Below are 18,459 nucleotides of genomic sequence, written 5' to 3'. Positions count from 1 at the left end.
ACAATAATTAAAGCCATCTGGCAAATATAGTTTCTACGTCTTCACTCTATATCTCAGTGGTGGTAGTAAGCTTAATAGATGCTACGGGGCCCCACATGCAGATAATTAATTTCTAGCAGGCGCCCCAACATTTCCAGAGGTTGTATCTGTGGTTACAAATATTTATTGACATTTGTCGCATTTGAATTAGGGCCCTCATAGGCGCCCCTATGATAACCTCACGTGGGGTCCCCCTTGCAGCCGCAGGTCTGCTTCCTCATGATTACGGCCCACTGCTTTACCATTGTAACTTTAATATAAATTGTAAAAAACCCTTAAGCAGAAAGTTGAAGTCATCTAATAGGCCAGTAATCTTAGTAATAATTTAAGGTTGACTGTCATAGGTGGGGGTTTTTATTCAGTTTGGATTAGTGTACTGCATACTCTGCATAGCGTCATGAGTTATTGCACCTCTTGGAACATGGGATATATCATATATATGTTTAATAGTTATGGTGTCATCAGTGATTGAGAGTGTTTGTCACCCCCAATATTAAAATGTCTATCGTGCCTTGCTATAATAGCTTACTGGCGTCTAATGAATTCTATAACGACGCGGCCAGTTATTTTATTTTATGCCTATTATCCCTGCTGCTGTTTTTGCTGAGTTAAGCATCTCCCTACTAGTGCGTCTTGGTGTGCTTATTGCTAACATTAAGAGTGTTAGGTTTTTTTATAACATAAGATTGATATAATGCTTGCACGGTTCCTCAGTGGAGATATATTTCTGCTAACGATACTCTTCAAAATGCGGTAATCCATCTTTGGGTTGTTACGATCGGCTGTCATGATAACTGGTGTGTGGTTTGTCTCTGGCAAGTGAGAGTTTTTTTACTCTGAAAATTAGGATACACATAAGCAACCCCCATTTTATAATTTTCATATGGATACCAGGAAAATCTACACTCTTCTCTCTCTCTGGATTACTAGTGTATGTCGAGGACTGATGCAAAGCAGAGGATAACCAGTGTTGTTGTTGCCGGTGATTTTGGAGGTTTGGAGCAACTTGACATTGAAATACACCATTCTTCCCTCCTTTCTTTTACAATTTGCAGTTTCCACCATATGCCTAACAAAGTCATTCTACAGTTTCTCCCGCATTGCTTAGTGATGATGGGCAATGGGGAGTGATTTTTAAGCATTTGTCTCATCTCGTGAGATGTAATAAGGGATGATTAACTAGCTTTTGGGTTTTTCCCTGTCCTACCCTAATCCTGATTATATAGGTGCACTACTAACAGGCTATGTCACGGCAGGTCGGCTCTTCCTCTAACTTGCATATATTTTCTTCTGCAGCTGGGGAGAAGCTGATTCACTCGGCTCTGTTCAGCCGTGTCTCTGGCAATTGATGTGTATTGGTGAGAAAATGCATGTGGCTGACAGCACTGCGGAGAGGAAGCTCCTGTAAACAAGCCTTAAAAACATCTTCCCAGTTACAACACAGTTTTTTTTATTACATTATACCCTTTTACTTGGCAATACTTGAGTTTCTTATTTACTTATTAATTCTTTGTGTTTCAGGCGTATCATGTGAAAGGCGATACATCACTTTTGCTACAGGAAGTGTCATGAATTAATGCTTGGAATAAATCTGTTCCCCTCTGCAGTTTCCGAAACATTTTATCTGTGAAAACAGAAGAATGAAACCGGGTATTTCCCTCTTTTTGGACCTTTTTTCAAACTACATTGTAGATTTGTCACTGTGTTATGACGCCTATAAGGATTCAGTGAAACTTTTTTCTTTATATATTTTTAATCAAACTGGTTATAATTTCAGGTATTCCAGACAATTACATAGAAACTGGTGTCAAATGCAAGGATTGTTCACATTTTGTACAAGTATACACCTGTTAAAAACAATTTTTTTCTTTTTCAAGAGACAAATGCCTGATTGGGCTTAGAGCTCATGAGGTTATGTATCCACAGAGTAGTTCTTGATACTGAATTCAGATATATAAATGTTTTTGAAACTGTTTCTTGTATTAATACATTTAAGACAAAAATACAAATTTTAAGTGTTTCTACTTGGATATTTGTTAATGAAGTTGCAGTTTGTTCATCTTTAATCTTCATGTGAGCTGACGTCTCCTTTGGTACCTGTCATGGAAGGTGGGTTGAGTTCTGTCTTTCACACTTTAGGGGTCTCACTGGTTTACTTTTTTTTTTCCCAGCTGGTGCTATTTCTCCATTGACGGCTTTGTTAAACTGACTCTGGTAGTACAAATTCTCAGATAAAAACATTTTTTTTTAAATTTTGGCTCACTCTACCACATACCCATAAGAGTAGGTGGGGTCATTTATATATACACAGGGAAAATTTGCACCTGGGCAGTAACCAATGAGATGATTGTTTTCAGAGTTCAACCTGCAGATGGCTGAAAAAAAAACCTAATCACTGGTTGCTATGGGTTAATCCCCAGGAACAAATTTGCACAGTGTTTATAAATGAGCCTGTTAGCGACATTTTCTCAACTTCCATGAAAACGGAAAGTATTGGGGTACAGCCACGTTAAAGAATTGTAGCGGTTTACTTGTGATGCTAAAGATAATAGTTAAACCTTATTTACTTGTAATTGGTAACTACATTGTTCAAACAACTTGTCTGGGTGTATTTAAATATGTAATTGAGAAAACTCACAACAAAGCTACACCTAAGGTTTTGTTTTAAAGGAGTATGAAACATACAAATGAATATGGCTAAAAAGGACATATTTCATATACTGAACGTTTTGCACCAGCCTAAAGTTTCAGCTTCTCAGTAGCAGCAATGATCCAGGACTTCAAAACTTGTCATATGGGTTCAACATCTTGGAAAGTGTCTGTGACACTCACATGCTCAGTGGGCTCTCAGCAGCTGTTGAGGCTAAGCTTAGGGGTCGTCATAAATTATTAAGCAGAAAATGAGGTTGGACTGTAATATAACTGATGCTACAGGGCTAATTATTACATTCCCTAGATATAATGGTAGGTGACTTGTAACCTCATCTTAAAATCCTTACCAGCTGTGAGAATGAGTTTGGATTAATGAACCCTTATATTGTGCAGTCTGCCAAGATATGGGTTGGTACAATATACTTTCCCTCCTAAAAATGTAGGGAACCGTTATCTGATCACCCTTTTTGCTTCCATCTTTCTAACTGCTCTAGAATGATCGCTGGTCTGCTATGTTTTACCAGCCACATAGTGTTTTGGTAATTAGAAATGTTTGGTTTTCCAAGAATTGATGGGACTTTTTAGCCATAGCACAGTAGCAGTTTTGAAGCTGAATTTGCTCACAGGATAAAAAAACATGGTGAACACTAGAAATTGCTTCAAATTATGATGCATAATGGGCTTATAACATGATCAGCTTTTTAAAGAGAGAATTCTGCTTCTAGACAAGGGTTTTTTTTATATGACTGCCCCACACTCATTGATTTTAATAATATACTATTTTTTATTTATTTATTGGTCGGCAGCCATGTTTTTTGGCCACAAAACTGCACTTGTACTTGGCACACCCTCACACTTTAATTTTCTGCAGTATTTTACAGAGATTATACATCACTGACATCAGTTTAGTGAAGTGATGCTCTTAAGGAACTTCCTCCATATTTTTGGAGTGTGGGAGTAAACCAGAGTGTCTGAATGAAACCCACACAAGCACAGGGAGAATATAAAACTCCTTGCATATGAGCCCAGCACGTCAGGGCAGCAATGCTACCCACTGTTGCCCACCATTGTGCAATGTTTTCAAGATCAATGAAGACTTATCGGTGGAGTGTATGTATTTTACTGAATCTGTAGGACTGGGCTGCCTGGCTATTTACTCCCTTGTGTTTTACAGATGAATTATACTTGCCTGAGCCACCAATCTGCCATATGCTTCCTACACACAGGCATCCAGAGTTCTGATGAGGTGACTTTATCTGTAGAGGAAACCCAGTGTGCATAGAGAAGGCAGGTTTCTCAGTGAAAGATGCTTTAATTGAGATGTATCTGAAACTTGTGCCTGGCCAGATGCTGTTCAATTGCAACAGTTTCCCACACTTTATTGGGGATTCAAGAGAATTCTACTAGGTGGATAACCACCGCCAATAACCATTATTTATCATATGTAATTAGCACTAAAGCTTTGCTGTCTTTTATCATATTCATATCACACATCAAAATGACAGATTCAGTGCTGCTAGGTGTGTGGAGCTAGAGGAAATGGGTTTAATGCTTTCAAGTAAGACTCAATAAAAAATAATATGCAGTTGGGTGTACATAAAGTTCTTTTTTTATTAGCAATGATGTTTTGTGTCCAGCACTTATGTTGCTTATCTATAACTCGAATATGTTACAGTATGCTAGGAGTTGATTGCTTAACCAAGACCCAGGGCTGTATTTAGGTCAAGTGGCAACCTAGGTACTGGTACGGAACGCATTTTTGGACATCCCCCGGTGAAATACCTGTCCTTCATGCGATGTCCTACGGCTTAGGAATGCCGCATCGTGTGATTTTACCGTCACCCATCCTCCAAATCTGCAGTCATACCTCCGTCCTCTACCCTCCCTTCTCAGCCATCAGCCATACAAACTTTGCCCTCAGCCTTCCGCCCTCCTCCCTCAATCCTACACCTTCAGCCCTCCGCCCTCTTCATTCAGCCCTCTTTCCTCAGCACTCAGCCTTTCTCTTTACCTCTTCAGCCCTCCGCACTCCTCCCTCAAAGAGGTCCACTCACAAAACCAAAGACCCCTATTGGCTGTGAAAATGGCGCCAAATGCGAAAGTTAAAAAAAAAAGAGCTCTGACGGGGGAGAGCGGAGAGTGAAGTGCGGAGGGTAGAGGGCTGAGCAGGGAGGGCAGAAGGTGGAGGACTGAGGGCAGAGGAAAGAGAGCAGAGGACTGAGGGCGGAATTCGTATGACTGATGGCTGAGAAGGGAGTGTAGAGGACGGAGGTATGACTGCAGATTTGGAGGATGAGTGACGGTAAAAGCACCCTATGCGGCATTCCTAAGCTGTAGGACAATACATGGAGGACAGGTATTTTGCAGGAAGATGTCCTAAAATGCGTTCCGTATACCGGGCCTTATAGTGCCACCCCCCCCCCCTCAAAATTCCGCAAAAAACACCACTTCCAGAGGTCACTCATTGTATGTATACTATGTAGAAAATGAAGATTTCACTGGAGAGCTTTTTTTAGTGAAACAGTGAAGACGTTTATTCAAGATGCATTTAAGCATCTTCAATAAACGTCTTCACTGTTTCACTAAAAAAAGCTCTCCAGTGAAATCTTCATTTTCTACATGATATCGCTTTCCTGGACGTGGCAAACCCAGATCACTGTTGGATTGAGCTATCACTGATTTATACGGTTTGTGGCAACAAGTTATTTGCATTTTGGACATTGTATGTATACTACTAGGTCCAACAAGAGTTTTGCCTTTCCTTCTTTACTCTCTTGTTTTCATGACCAAAATAGTAAGTTTGTTTTTATGCTCTATGAGCTGGGGCATACGTTAAATTAGATGTAGGAATGACATGGACATAAATGATATCTGTCTGCTGCTCCATTTCACCTTTATTCTGGTGAGGTGTGTTATGTAGCATGAGCCTCCCGAGGTGCACGTGAGAGGAGTAGCTCTGTTCTGTGCAGGTTGTTTGCTAACACATCAGAAATGCACGCAATGAGCTGCCATGCAACGTACTGAAGAACACAGGGAGCTGTACTTGTACTGCAGCTAAATTAAGGCAGGTAACTTAAAGCAACAAGGCTTCAAAATGGAGAGCAGAGGCCGGCGTCATTTTGCAAAATGTAAAATGGTGGAATGAGGCCTTTGTTTGCACCCTGCACTGTAAATGACCCCCGATATCTTCAAGAACATTCTCTTGTTCAGTTTGCAACTGGCTGCAAACAATAGTGAGGCATGTTTGTGTTCCCTTTAAAAATGTGAGAAATCAGAGTACCTTTACATAAACAAAACATAAACATTTGTATATAAACAAAATTAAAACATTTTATATTTTCAATCAAAAAGGTTGACATGTGCCTTTGTGAAAGAGTCAAAATTGCCCATCGAATCCAATTTTTGGGGCAACTGAAAAATGATGGCCTCTCAGTAGCAGAAATGGCTGCAACAGTCTATTGTGCAGCACCTTTGGTCAGTCTCCTGTCACAGTCAAAACTTAAATGGCAGTGACAGAATCTGAGACAAGATGCAGCATTTAGATATCCCAGCATTACATGCATCATAAAAACCCATAGAAGGAACAGTTTTAAAGGGCAGTTTTAGCTTCCCATTAAAGAAAATCCTTGAACTGCATCTGTATGCAAATCCTGCAGCCAAAGGAATACTATCATGGGAAAACAGGTTTTTTTCAAAATGCATCAGTTAAAGGAAAACTATACCCCCCAAACAATGTAGGTCTCTATTAAAAGATACCGAGTAAAACAGCTCATGTGTAAAACCCTGCTTCATTATCATAATAATATACTTTTTTAGTAGTATGTGCCATTGGGTAATCATAAATAGAAAATTGCTATTTTAAAAAATAAGGGCCGCCCCCTGAGATCGTAAGATTCACTGTGCACACATACAAACCACATGTAAGGTCACATGAGCCAATTAACAGACAGAGTTCTGCCTTTTGCTTCCTCACTTCTTCCTGTTACAGTTAGTGTTGTAGTATTTCTGGTCAGGTGATCTCTGAGGCAGCACAGATAGAGTCACGAAATGGTGGCTCAAGGCAAGAGATGTAAACGGGCAATATTTATGTAAATATATATTCCATTTTGGTAAGATTCTTTAATATGTCATTCAATTTGATACAAACTATCTGTTGCTTAAGTATTCATTTTGGGGGTATAGTTTTCCTTTAATAGTGCTGCTAGAGCAGACTTCTGCGCTGAAGTCCATTTTTCAAAAGAGCAAACATATTGTCAGTTTCCAGGTGCCCCTAGCAGGGCCAGAACTAGGGGTAGGCAGAGTAGGCACGTGCCTAGGGCGCATAGCTGGGGGGGCGCCAGGCACGTACCTGCTCTGACGCCTACCCCATTGTCCGGTCCCGTCTCTCCCCGACTGCCATGACTATTTTTTGGTAATAATGCGCTTATGCGCACTCGTTCACGCACTCAGCCGGCGCCATGCCCAGCCAGGTTGCCTAGGGCGCCTGGCTGGGTTGGCCCAGCACTGGCCCCTAGTCATGTGACTTGTGCTCTGATAAACTCCAGTCACTCTTTACTGCTGCACTGCAAGTTGGGTTGATATCCCCCCTCCCCCCCCAGCAGTCCATCAGCAGAACAATGGGAAGGTAACAAGATAACAGCTCCCTGGTAGATATATAAGAACAGCACTCAATAGTAAAAATCCATGTCCCACTGCAACTCCTTCAGTTACATTGAGTGGGAGAAACAATAGCAGAAAGCAGTTCCATGCTAAAGTGCTGGCTCTTTCTGAAAGCCCAAGACCAGGCAAAATGATATGAGATGGCTGCCTACACACCAATATTACCACTAAAACAAATACACTTCTCATGTTAGGAATGAAATTTTACATGGTAGAGTGAATAATTTGCAGTGTAATTTAGAAATAAAAACGACACCATAAAAATCATGACAGAATCCCTTTAATTGTTAACAATGGAAGAAAATAAAGGCTGCTTACAGAAAGTGGTGGGGACATTAGGGTACAAAGACTTGCTGGAAAGGGTGGGGGCAGGGGGGGGGAAGATGTAAGGAGACAGTGTTGGTAATTACATATCAACGTCCCCCATCCATTTATATTAAAGAAATAAATTGCAGAGGGTTTAATGGCTTTCTTTTGAAACAATGCTAATTAACCCTGGCAGCAATTATCGAAGGAACGGTATTTTTGTGCAAATTAGGCAGCGGAAACACCCACTGATTTCATGGTTCTTCCACAGAAATGGTCTACTTTGTGGCTGCTTAGAATTAGTAATACAAGGTATAAACAAACACCTAGTCCTCTGTACTGACAATGTGCAGCATCTCATATGGGAATAATAAGCCTTTAACAGGAATTCTGCCTGGCAGCACTGTCCCAAGGGAGATCCAGTCACACCAAACGTCATGAATATCTTATGAAGGAACAAATGTGCTTCGTTTGCATTTGAATGGGATGCTAGGAATCCAAACAGAAGTGTTCCGGGGTAATAGGGCGGGGATGTACTAAAGACCTTGCATGCGGAAGGCACGATCATGAAGGAGGAGCACTGAAGAATTAAGACTAAACATGAGCAAAGGAAGGGTGCCCAGTATTTAGCTCATTCAGCTCTCCTGTCTGGCCTCTGTGATACCCAGCAATTGAGCAACATTGGCGCTTATTATTTTCCTTCATAGTTCATATAATGTTAACTACCTGCCTTATTATGTGTAATTTCTGTGCCGTGAAACGAATATAAAATAGGTAATTAATCCATAATAGATGGCAAGGTAATTTCATGTAATGAGGATAACTGCGAAGCACTTCATCAGTCTCTTGGACATAAAAAAAAAGTCAGTCAGGAAATTTTCCTCCACATTCTGCTTACTTTAAAGGAGAAGGAAAGTCGTTTGATACTTGGGGGTGCCAAATGTTAGGCACCCCCAAGTGATTGTATTGACTTACCTGATTCTCTGGGCCAGTGCTCCTATCAGCAGAAAACTGCAACGGCCCCGGGTTTCTTCCAGCGAGCACCACGGAGCGATCCTCTTCCGGCTTCTTCTTTCTTCAAATTTCCCGGGGCAGACACATGCGCAGTATAACAAAACTTTTTAGTTAAAGTACGGCTTTTCGCTCTACTGCGCATGCGCATCCACGAGAAGAAAGAAATAACTTACCGATACGCCACTTGCGCTCCTCTTCAGCAAAGGCAATCCGATCCATGGTGCAGCGCTCAATTTCTCCTCCCTGCCTTCCTTATAGGAGATGGCCACGGAAGAGAAATCGACCACCGCACAATGGACAGTTGCCCTATCGTCTTTTCTGAAAAGGAGTGCAATCGGAGTTTCGGAAAGTTATTTCTTAATAAAGGCTGTACGATTATCTGACCCACTAAATCTTGTCATGCAACAGCACAAGTGGCATCCTACAAAATTGGATCATAAACTGCTGTAATAGAAGTCTGATCAGGTGGAAGTTTTGTTTCGTATTTTATGTAATTTGGTATGTTGCAGAAATGGCTTTGGCACATGCAGCACTACTTGTGACAAAAACACTTGAGACTAAGCAGGATTGGGAGCCACATATTATATATAGTCAGTATTCTAAGAGGTGGTGCAAATAAGGTAAAAATCAACTAAATGCCCCCGGGAAAGAAAAAACACAGCTTGTTTGAATGAGCCGCAACAAAATGGCATTAATTTCCAAAAAACGGTAAAATCTGGGAATGTAAAATCAGGGTTTTCCTGTATATATTGTGATGCACTCAGGGACTTCATAGTGCAGTAACCAAACTTTAAAAATGTTATCAAAAATTCAACTTTTCAGTCCCACTGAGTCTTGAGCGAGAGGTCCCAGTGGGAGTGAAACATTGATGATAAATGTGTTTTTTTTCACTGTATTATTAAGTCCCTGAGTGGGTGACTGTGCTATTAAATGATGCATATGACAGAGATGTTACTTACTGCTACAGGTGAGGCTGTTGAATTCTGCTTTGTTGGGTTGAATTCAAGGAGGGTAATGAAAGGCTGCAAGCAAGTTAAAAATACACAGTGATTCCCACAGTGGGTGAGATACAAGCATAACTATGTCAGTTCTGATTCATTGGTGCAATTGGGTTAGGTACATCCCCTCCAGACAGTCGCAGTTATGCTGGAATCATGGGGGGAAAACTATTGCGTGGCCAAAAAAAAAAAACATGGTGGATACACGAAAATTGCACTTTGCCCACTGCACTCGTGGTGATAACATCCCTTTTAATGTAGGAATAATTTAAATCTGATAATTTAATGGAGCAATGACATGTAAGCACACTTCAGCAATTTGCAGGGCAACACTATTCACTAGATGTAAAGCAGAGGTGGCTCAAAGTGAAATACAGTATACGCCAGCTAGCTATAGGTACAGTTAGCCACAAGGTGGTGCTACATACTTTGGACAAGAAAATGTGAATCTGTTTTTCGTATTCCGGCTCTTCATGATCACTGTCAATGCCGTCTCCAAAGGACCTTCTCATCACATGTCTAAAAGCCTCTCCATACTTAAAAACATGTTAGTAATACAAACAGCCATTTTACATGAGCAAGCTGAAGGTGTATACATATTTACAGAGCAGAGTTTTTTAGGGCATTTGCTTCCAGGCAATACAGATGCTAATAGTGTTTGCTAACTACAAAGTAGACCGCTTACTAGCCTGTGTACAAAGCCAAAATGACAGCCTTCCAGACTGATAGTTGGCCAGATAGCTATTGAATTCCTATTGAAATCCCTTCAGTGAGGACGACATCTGGAAGAGGATGCTGTTCTCTCCTGATGGGTGTGCATGGTTTTCTGTCAGAAACCAATCATTGACCTGGGGATGAAAAGACTATGAGTCCAGTTTGACCCTCCCCCAGGTAGCCACAATAAAGCAATGGCCCGTTACTAGGGTGACCTCAGCCAATCACATCTTTACATATATGGCCAGCTTTAGTCAAACTTTGAAACATATGAAAACTGTCTCTACCAGAAATCTTCAAAACATATTTTTGTTCTCCCCCCCATTCCAATGAGACATTGGATCAGGTCCCCTAAGCTCATAACAAGGTCACATACTTTTAATAACATACCCCTAATAGATTTTTCTGTTAAATTTAAAGGATAACCAAGACTGTGAATGATCATTCCCACTCAAATTTCATTCGTGCTTTACCTTGAGTCAACTCAGCAGTCTGGAAAACTTGGCCTACACCATTCTAAAAGTTAGTTACGAGGTATCCAACTCCATTTTTACACAGGGACATTGCATGCATACAGCACAATTCTCTTTACAACAAGCCTTGATGCTATCCACAAGCTGTTTTAGGGGTTTTACTGACGAGCGGTTGTAGCTGCGCTCCCCTGCGTTCCGTTTTTCTGCATTCAGCCGCAGGGGAGCGCAGGAATAGATGCATTTTTTCCAATGGGGCTGTACTCACACAGGCGCGTGTAGGCGCCGAACGCAGGAAAAATGCAGCATGTTGCGTCTCAACCTGCGTTAGGCACCTACACTCCAGTAGCTCCCCAGCTTATTTTCTGCTGTAAAGCTAGGGAGAGCAAAGCAGTTATAGTGTGCCTGACAGAAATTCATGTATAATGACTACAACATCTTAAAGTGCAAAGGGAGCACATTTTAAAGGTTATAAGATTATAAGAGAAAACTTCTGTAGAGAAATTTCCGACATAGACATGAAGTTATGAACCAAAGGATTCCCTCGTATGTCACAATGCAAAAGAAGAGGAAGGGAACTCTTCCACAGCATTGTTGATTTTATTGGTTTAAGAAAAACTTTCTGCAAACTGCGTTACGTATTGTCTGCAGAAGTGTGAGTCATGCATTTGCTTTATGCAAATGAATGGGCTTTGGACACACCTCTGATTTTCTGAGGGAAGTCTGACTGTGTTGGTTAGCATGGTCAGAAAGCATGTAATATGGACTATGTTTAGTGCCAAGGGTCCAGTATAGGGACCAGTAAGCAGAGTCAGCAGTTTTTATTATGGTATAGCCAGCTTTAGGCTAATGTCATACAAGCCCTTTCTTCACAGGTTCTGATGCTGTGTGTATTAAAGGGATACTGTCACAGGAAAACATGCAATTTTCAAAATGCATCAGTTAAGAGTGCGGCTCCAGCAGAATTCTGCACTGAAATCCATTGTTCAAAAGAGCAAACAGATTTTATATATATATATATATATATTCACTTCCTGAAGACGGCTTGAGTTTAGAGCCGAAACGTCGAAATAAAGATATTCTATTTTATACACTTGGAACAAGTCCTGTGAGTGCGGTTCTTTTTGCAGCTTTATATATATATATATATATATATATATATATATATTTATTTTTCATTTTGAAATATGACATGTGGCTAGACATATTGTCAATTTCCAAGGTGCCCCTAGTCATGTGACTTGTACTCTGCTAAATTCCAGTCACTCTTTACTGCTGTACTGCAAGTTGGATTGATATCACCCACCCAGAAGCCTAACAACAGAACAATGGGAAGGTAACCAGATAGCAGCTCCCTAACACAAGACAACAGCTGCCTGGTAGATCTAAGAACAGCATTCAATAGTAAAATCCAGGTCCCACTGGGACACATTCAGTTACATTGAGTAGGAGAGACAACAGCCTGCCAGAAAGCAGTTCCATCCTAAAGTGCTGACTCTTTCTGAAATCACATGACCAGGCAAAATGACCTGAGGTGGCTGCCTACACACCAATATTACAACTAAAAAAAATGCACATTGCTGGTTCCAGAATGAAATGTTATATTGTAGAGTGAATTATTTGCAGTGCAAACAGTGTAATTTAGAAATAAAAACTACACAGTAAAAATTGACAAAATCCCTTTAAGTGAAATCAGTGATTTTGACCAAAATCTGCCCCATGCGGGTGCCACTCATATCATTTACTACATACACACGGGACAGCTTTGGGGATATTGATGATATCACTGCCTGCATATTTCCACTAGCAGAGAAAACGTCTAGTTTGACATGACTCTTTTTTTTAAAGGCTCCAAGCACATTTAAACTCCCCCCCCCCCCAATGAGGACAGGCATGTTTTGGACTGAAATGGCAGGATATTTCAGAACTAAGGTGGCTATTCGCTAGCTGACCTTGTAGCAAGTGATGATCGTCTACTATTGCCCTGATAGCCTGAACAGTCGGTTCTGGAGAAAGTGGAGAGTAGCTGCATCTTCTTATTTCTTCATATGCCCCCCTTGATGACATGGACTTCCACTCAGAGCTGTGGAGTCGGCAGCAATTTCGGGTATCTGGAGTTAGAGTTGCCAAAAATGTACCGACTCCTAATGACTAAATGCAAGCACTTAAATTAATCAAATCAGATGTAAGAGCTTCTATGAAGGAGGTTATGGTAGAAGCAATTCTGTTTCTTAGAAAAATACTTTAGTTAAATTTGGATTGTATTTAACAAGATATTCTACAGCTACAGTATATGCCAGGTTCAATTAATGTATATGTTGTTTTAGGTTTTTTGAATTGTTTTTGGTTTATGTAATTTAACTTTGATTTAGGTTTAGGATGTGGTTTATATTTATGAGCTTTGGCAGTGATGAAATACCTTGTATGCTGTGTACTTAACTTTCAATCAACATGGAAAATACATTTAAAGGAACAGTAATGCCAACAATTAAAGCGTTTTGAAGTAATTAACATATAATTCACTGTTCGTATGCGCTGGTAAAAGCTGTGTGTTTGCTTCAGAAAGACTACTGTAGTTTTTATAATCAAGCCGGCTTGTAGCCATGGAGTCAGTCATTCAAGATGCTAGGAGAAAGAAGAAAAGGCACAGGTTACATAGCACATAACAGATAATCCCTGTCCAATACAATGGTATTTTATCTATCTGCTATGTAACCTGTGCCTTTTTTCCATCTTGAATGGCTGCCCCCATGGCTACTCAGCAGCTTGTTTATATAAACTATAGTAGTGTTTCTGAAGGAAACACACCAGTTTCAAGTGCAGAGTAGAGTCCTGTGCAGGTCTGTTTTTTTCACACCCGTGCCCATTCTTCATCCGCTTACCCTAAACCCAACCCGTACCCACCCAGGAAGCCTATCCGATCCCTTCACACATTAAGCGTTTCACCGGCCGGAAGTGACGCCATTTAAACCAGAAGCGATGTCACCGAGCAATTGTTTTTATATTGTAAAAGGTAGATTTTCTCTTATTATGCTTAATGACATGAAAACAACCCAATAGGATAGCTTTGCCATTAAAACAAATTTATACTCATTTTAGTTAACATCTTATTGATATAGAGAAATAGCAAATTGTTTAAAAATTAAGAATTCTGTATTTGGTGCTATGGTATATAGCAGGGCTGTCCAACTGACGACCCTCACCCCCCCCCCCCTTTATGGCTCCACATGAAAGCCTGCCTGCTGTGATTCCTTACCTTGTGTAAGCTTTAAAAGTCAGTACAAAACGAGCGGATCTTATCTTGTATGACCACCTTTAGAGTCCTGATAGGTTTCCCTTTCTCCTGCACTGTTCTGCCTGCCCTGTGTGTGTCATACTCTGCCTGCCCTATGCTCCATGTGTGTGCCATACTCCGCCTGCCCTATGCTCCCTCTGTGTGCCATACTCTGCCTGCCTTATGCTCCCTGTGTGTCATACTCTGTCTGCCCTATGCTCCCTGTGTGTGCCATACTCTTTCTGCCCTATGCTCCCTGTGTGTATCATACTCTGCCTGCCTTATGCTCCCTGTGTGTCATACTCTGTCTGCCCTATGCTCCATGTGTGTGTCATACTCTGCCTGCCCTATGCTCCCTGTGTGTGCCATACTCTTTCTGCCCTATGCTCCCTGTGTGTATCATACTCTGCCTGCCTTATGCTCCCTGTGTGTCATACTCTGTCTGTTCTATGCTCCTTGTGTGTGTCATACTCTGCCTGTCCTATGTTCCCTGTGTGTGTCATACTCTGCCTGTCCTATGTTCCCTGTGTGTGTCATACTCTGCCTGTCCTATGTTCCCTGTGTGTGCCATACTCTGCCTGCCCTATGCTCCCAGTGTGTGTCATATTGTGCCTGTGGTAGGCAAACATGTTGGGGTTTAACATTTGGAAATACTTGTTAGGGGTCCCCAAGGTGTGTAATCATCTGCTGGGGGTTGCTGTGTAATCCACAGGGGAGGATGAGGCATATGGATTTAAGAGAATGTCTTAATATGACTTAATAAACTTGTTTCACATATGGGAGATGAGTGATATCCTTACAATGAGCACCAATCATTTGTTTGTTTTTTGGTGTGCTACCACTAGGGATGCACCGAATCCACTTTTTTGGATTCGGCCGAACCCTCGAATCCTTTGTGAAAGATTCGGCCGAATACCGAACCGAATCCGATTCCTATTTTGCATATGCAAATTAGGGGTGGGAAGGGGAAAACATTTTTTACTTCCTTGTTTTGTGACAAAAAGTCACATGATTTCCCTCCCCGCCCCTAATTTACATATGCAAAATAGGATTCGGGTTCGGCCAGGCAGAAGGATTCGGCCGAATCCAAATCCTGCTTAAAAAAGGCCGAATCCTGAACCGAATCCTGGATTCGGTGCATCCCTGGCTACCACCATTAATGTGGACATGGTCTTAAAAGTTCTTGTGGTAACTATGGTATGGTTTAAAGTGGGTGTGGTTTAAAAACAGGGCATGGTCAACACTGGCTTCGATTATCGACCCTCCACCACCAAGGCTATAAAAATTCTGGCCCTCTGTACTACAGAAGTTGGACGGCACTGGTCTATTGCATTGTTGAATAAGGTTTGCAGATAATAAATCTGATAGCTATACCACTGCCTCTAATATAAGTGTTTGTGTACATTTAACTCACTGTTAATTTGTTTTTGTTTTTTCATTTCAGTTTGCTTTGGGGATGAGGAAGTTCCATGCAAAAAAGAAACGCTCTGAGCAGTCACAGCTTTGAAGAGGATGCGGCGACTATTATAAATAGGACTTCTTCAGTATAATGAGCACTGGCTATTTGTCCATCAAAGATCTGACACCAATCTATTGGGACAAATGCATATTTTATTACATGTACGCCTTTCATATTATTGACTGATATGGCTTTCATGCACAGGTGGATATTGTTTACAGAGGGCATGAAAATTTAGTTTCTGATACAGCTGCCAAGCCAAATATTTACATGTCAAACTCTTCTGGAGAATGAAAAATTTCCACACCTGTGCACTGGAGTATCCTGGAGCCAGTTTTTCATGACTGAATAAAATGCATAAAGAGCATTTTTTCACATAAACAACTCAATTCATTAGCACAAATGTTGCTTCTTGTAAAAATGTTTCTGATTTGTTTGCATACTCCATCTTATGTATAAAATATATATCATATATGTTCACCTTTGAGTTAACTTTTAGGATGATGTAGAGAATGATATTCTGAGACAATTTGTATTTGGTTTTCCTTTTTTATTATTTGTGGTTCTTGAGTTATTTAGCTTTTTATTCAGCAGCTCTCCAGTTTCCAGTGTCAGCAAACTGGTTGCTACGGTCAAAATTACCCTAGTAATCATGCATTGATTTGAATGAGAATATGGAATATTAATAGGGGAAGGGTCTGACTAGAAAGAGGAGTAATAAAAAGTAGCAATAACAATAAATTTGTAGCCTTACAGAGCATTTGTTTTTAGACGGGGTCGGTGACCCCCATTTGAAAGCTGGAAAGAGTCAGCAGAAGAAGGCAAATAATTCAAAAACTATATAAAAAAAATAATAATGAAGAGTTGCTTAGAATTGGCCATTCTATAACATAGTAAAAGTTGGTGAACCACCCCTTTAACTATATAGGAAGCAAACACTTCTGGTAAAGTTCCGCCTGGAAATCAAAGAGAATGGAGGGTTGTCTATATAAGAGTTAAAGCTTAAATACAGGTGCAAAGATCAACAAGTCCTTCCCAACAAAGGGCCAGCATATAGAAAGTTATAGAATAATGTATGGCTACCCCTAGTTCCAGCCCTGCCACAATGCCATCTATTTGCTTCACATACATTTACAGGAAATATCCAGCCAATAACACATTTTTTATGCATGTATTAAAAAGTTATTTGCAAATACAATTCAAAGAAAATAATGTATTATATTGCGAGAAATCAGTATTTTCATGCGTACTGAACAACAGAATGTACAGTTATGTGATAGCAACCAAGGAAATAACATTATGCATACTTTCCATACGTATAAACTAAGGATTACAGCTAGATATGCAAAAAGTAAATGGAAAAAGAAATAAGTGAGATTGGTACAGCTGCAAAGGCCAAGCCTGGGAGATGCATCATTGTCTCCATTACTTTATCATTGAGTTGGTATAATGTGAAATAAAAAGGCCCTGATGGAAATATGCGAAGTGCTGCTGAACAATGAACTACTTTAATGCCCCATATGCCATACTTACCCTGCGCCGCAGATTCTTTCAGCGGAGTTCCGCACATCCATCTTCCGCATCCTCGGTAAACTGAGAGGGAGATCGGCAATTTCCATGTAATTCCACGCACGCGCAGTTGTTGCAAACCGGCAAACTGCTCCAACTGCGCATGTGCAGAAATACCATATATCTCCATATCAATACCATATCTCCCAGTCAGCTTACAGAGGACACGGAAGATGGATGCATGGGACTCCGCTGGAAGAATCTGCGCCGAAGGGTAAGTATGGAATATGGGGCATTTCCCCGGGGGTAGTTAGCCAGGGAGGAGGAGAGGGGGTCTACGTGGGGTGGGGTACAGTGTTTTTTGCAAAAGCTTTTCTTTTTTTTAAATTCTGACTTATTTGAAAGTTTTAAACAGAGCATAAAGAAACAGAAAAAGAAATTCAGTTAATACACATTATCCCTTTTAACTCTTTACAGTCTGTATTACAAAGCTGCAATCAGGGCACCATTTCCACTCTGAATGTAAAGAAAGCAGGTGACATGGATAAGATGAATCCGATAGAAGAAAGAAAGAAAAGAGAAGATCTTTTAGCTATTACAAATATCTCCCACGTGGAATATCCTATGAGCAGGCGTCTCAGATCAGCCAGTCTAGCTTTACTATACAAAGGCGTAAAAAATGCTTAAATAGTCTACTAACCTCTACATTCCCTAGGAATTACAAACAGCTCTATGTGCATGATAATCCTAGAACACCTACCCTGTTTCCTTAAACTGTGTCCAATAAAACCATTTCTGATTATATTTCTCTCTCTCTTGTGTGGATGATCCACCATTTTAGGAGATGTGTGCTGTTTCCAGTTTAAGGAAATAAGCAATTTAGCTGTATCTAGCAAAATTGGTACAACAGATTTGCGATATGTCCGAATTGATCTAGACGTGTGGTAGATCCAAAGGAGCATTTGGAATTTCTACATCTGTGATTTCTTTAATGGTTTCCCTTATCTGAGACCAGTAGTCCATTAATCCCAGGCATTCCCAGAAGATATGACACAGATTCCCCATCCCTTCGTTGCACCTCCAGCATGTGGTGGAAGTGTTTTGTATATCTTGGCCAATTTAACCGGGGTTCTATACCAACTGCTTAACAATTTATAATTGAGCTCCTGAATTTTGCAACAGACCGAGGTTGAATGCACCAAAAGGACAATTTTTTCCCAATCTTCTTCCTCTATTGTAAGTCCTAATTCTTCCTCCCATTTAAGTTTGAATGCATCGCTTGGCGAGATTTTGATAGTTTAGAATACACTTGTATAGATAAGAGATAGTTCTCTGTGGAGGGTCCATCGATTCCCAAAGAATTTC

General features: G+C 40.6%; 1 long non-coding RNA gene across 1 annotated transcript; it reads left to right on the top strand.

The window, feature by feature from the left end:
* Nucleotides 1-3,327: 3,327 nt before the first annotated feature.
* Nucleotides 3,328-16,065, top strand: LOC121393258. Its single transcript, XR_005960910.1, has 2 exons — nt 3,328-5,047; nt 15,571-16,065. It is a non-coding gene; the product is annotated as an uncharacterized LOC121393258 (long non-coding RNA).
* The last annotated feature ends 2,394 nt before the right edge of the window (nt 16,066-18,459 follow it).

The sequence above is a fragment of the Xenopus laevis genome, chromosome 4S, assembly GCF_017654675.1.
Source record: "Xenopus laevis strain J_2021 chromosome 4S, Xenopus_laevis_v10.1, whole genome shotgun sequence".
NCBI classification, from domain to species: Eukaryota; Metazoa; Chordata; class Amphibia; order Anura; family Pipidae; genus Xenopus; species Xenopus laevis.
The sequence above is the reverse complement of the archived record's forward strand: the minus strand, read 5'-3'. Positions and strand labels throughout refer to the sequence as shown.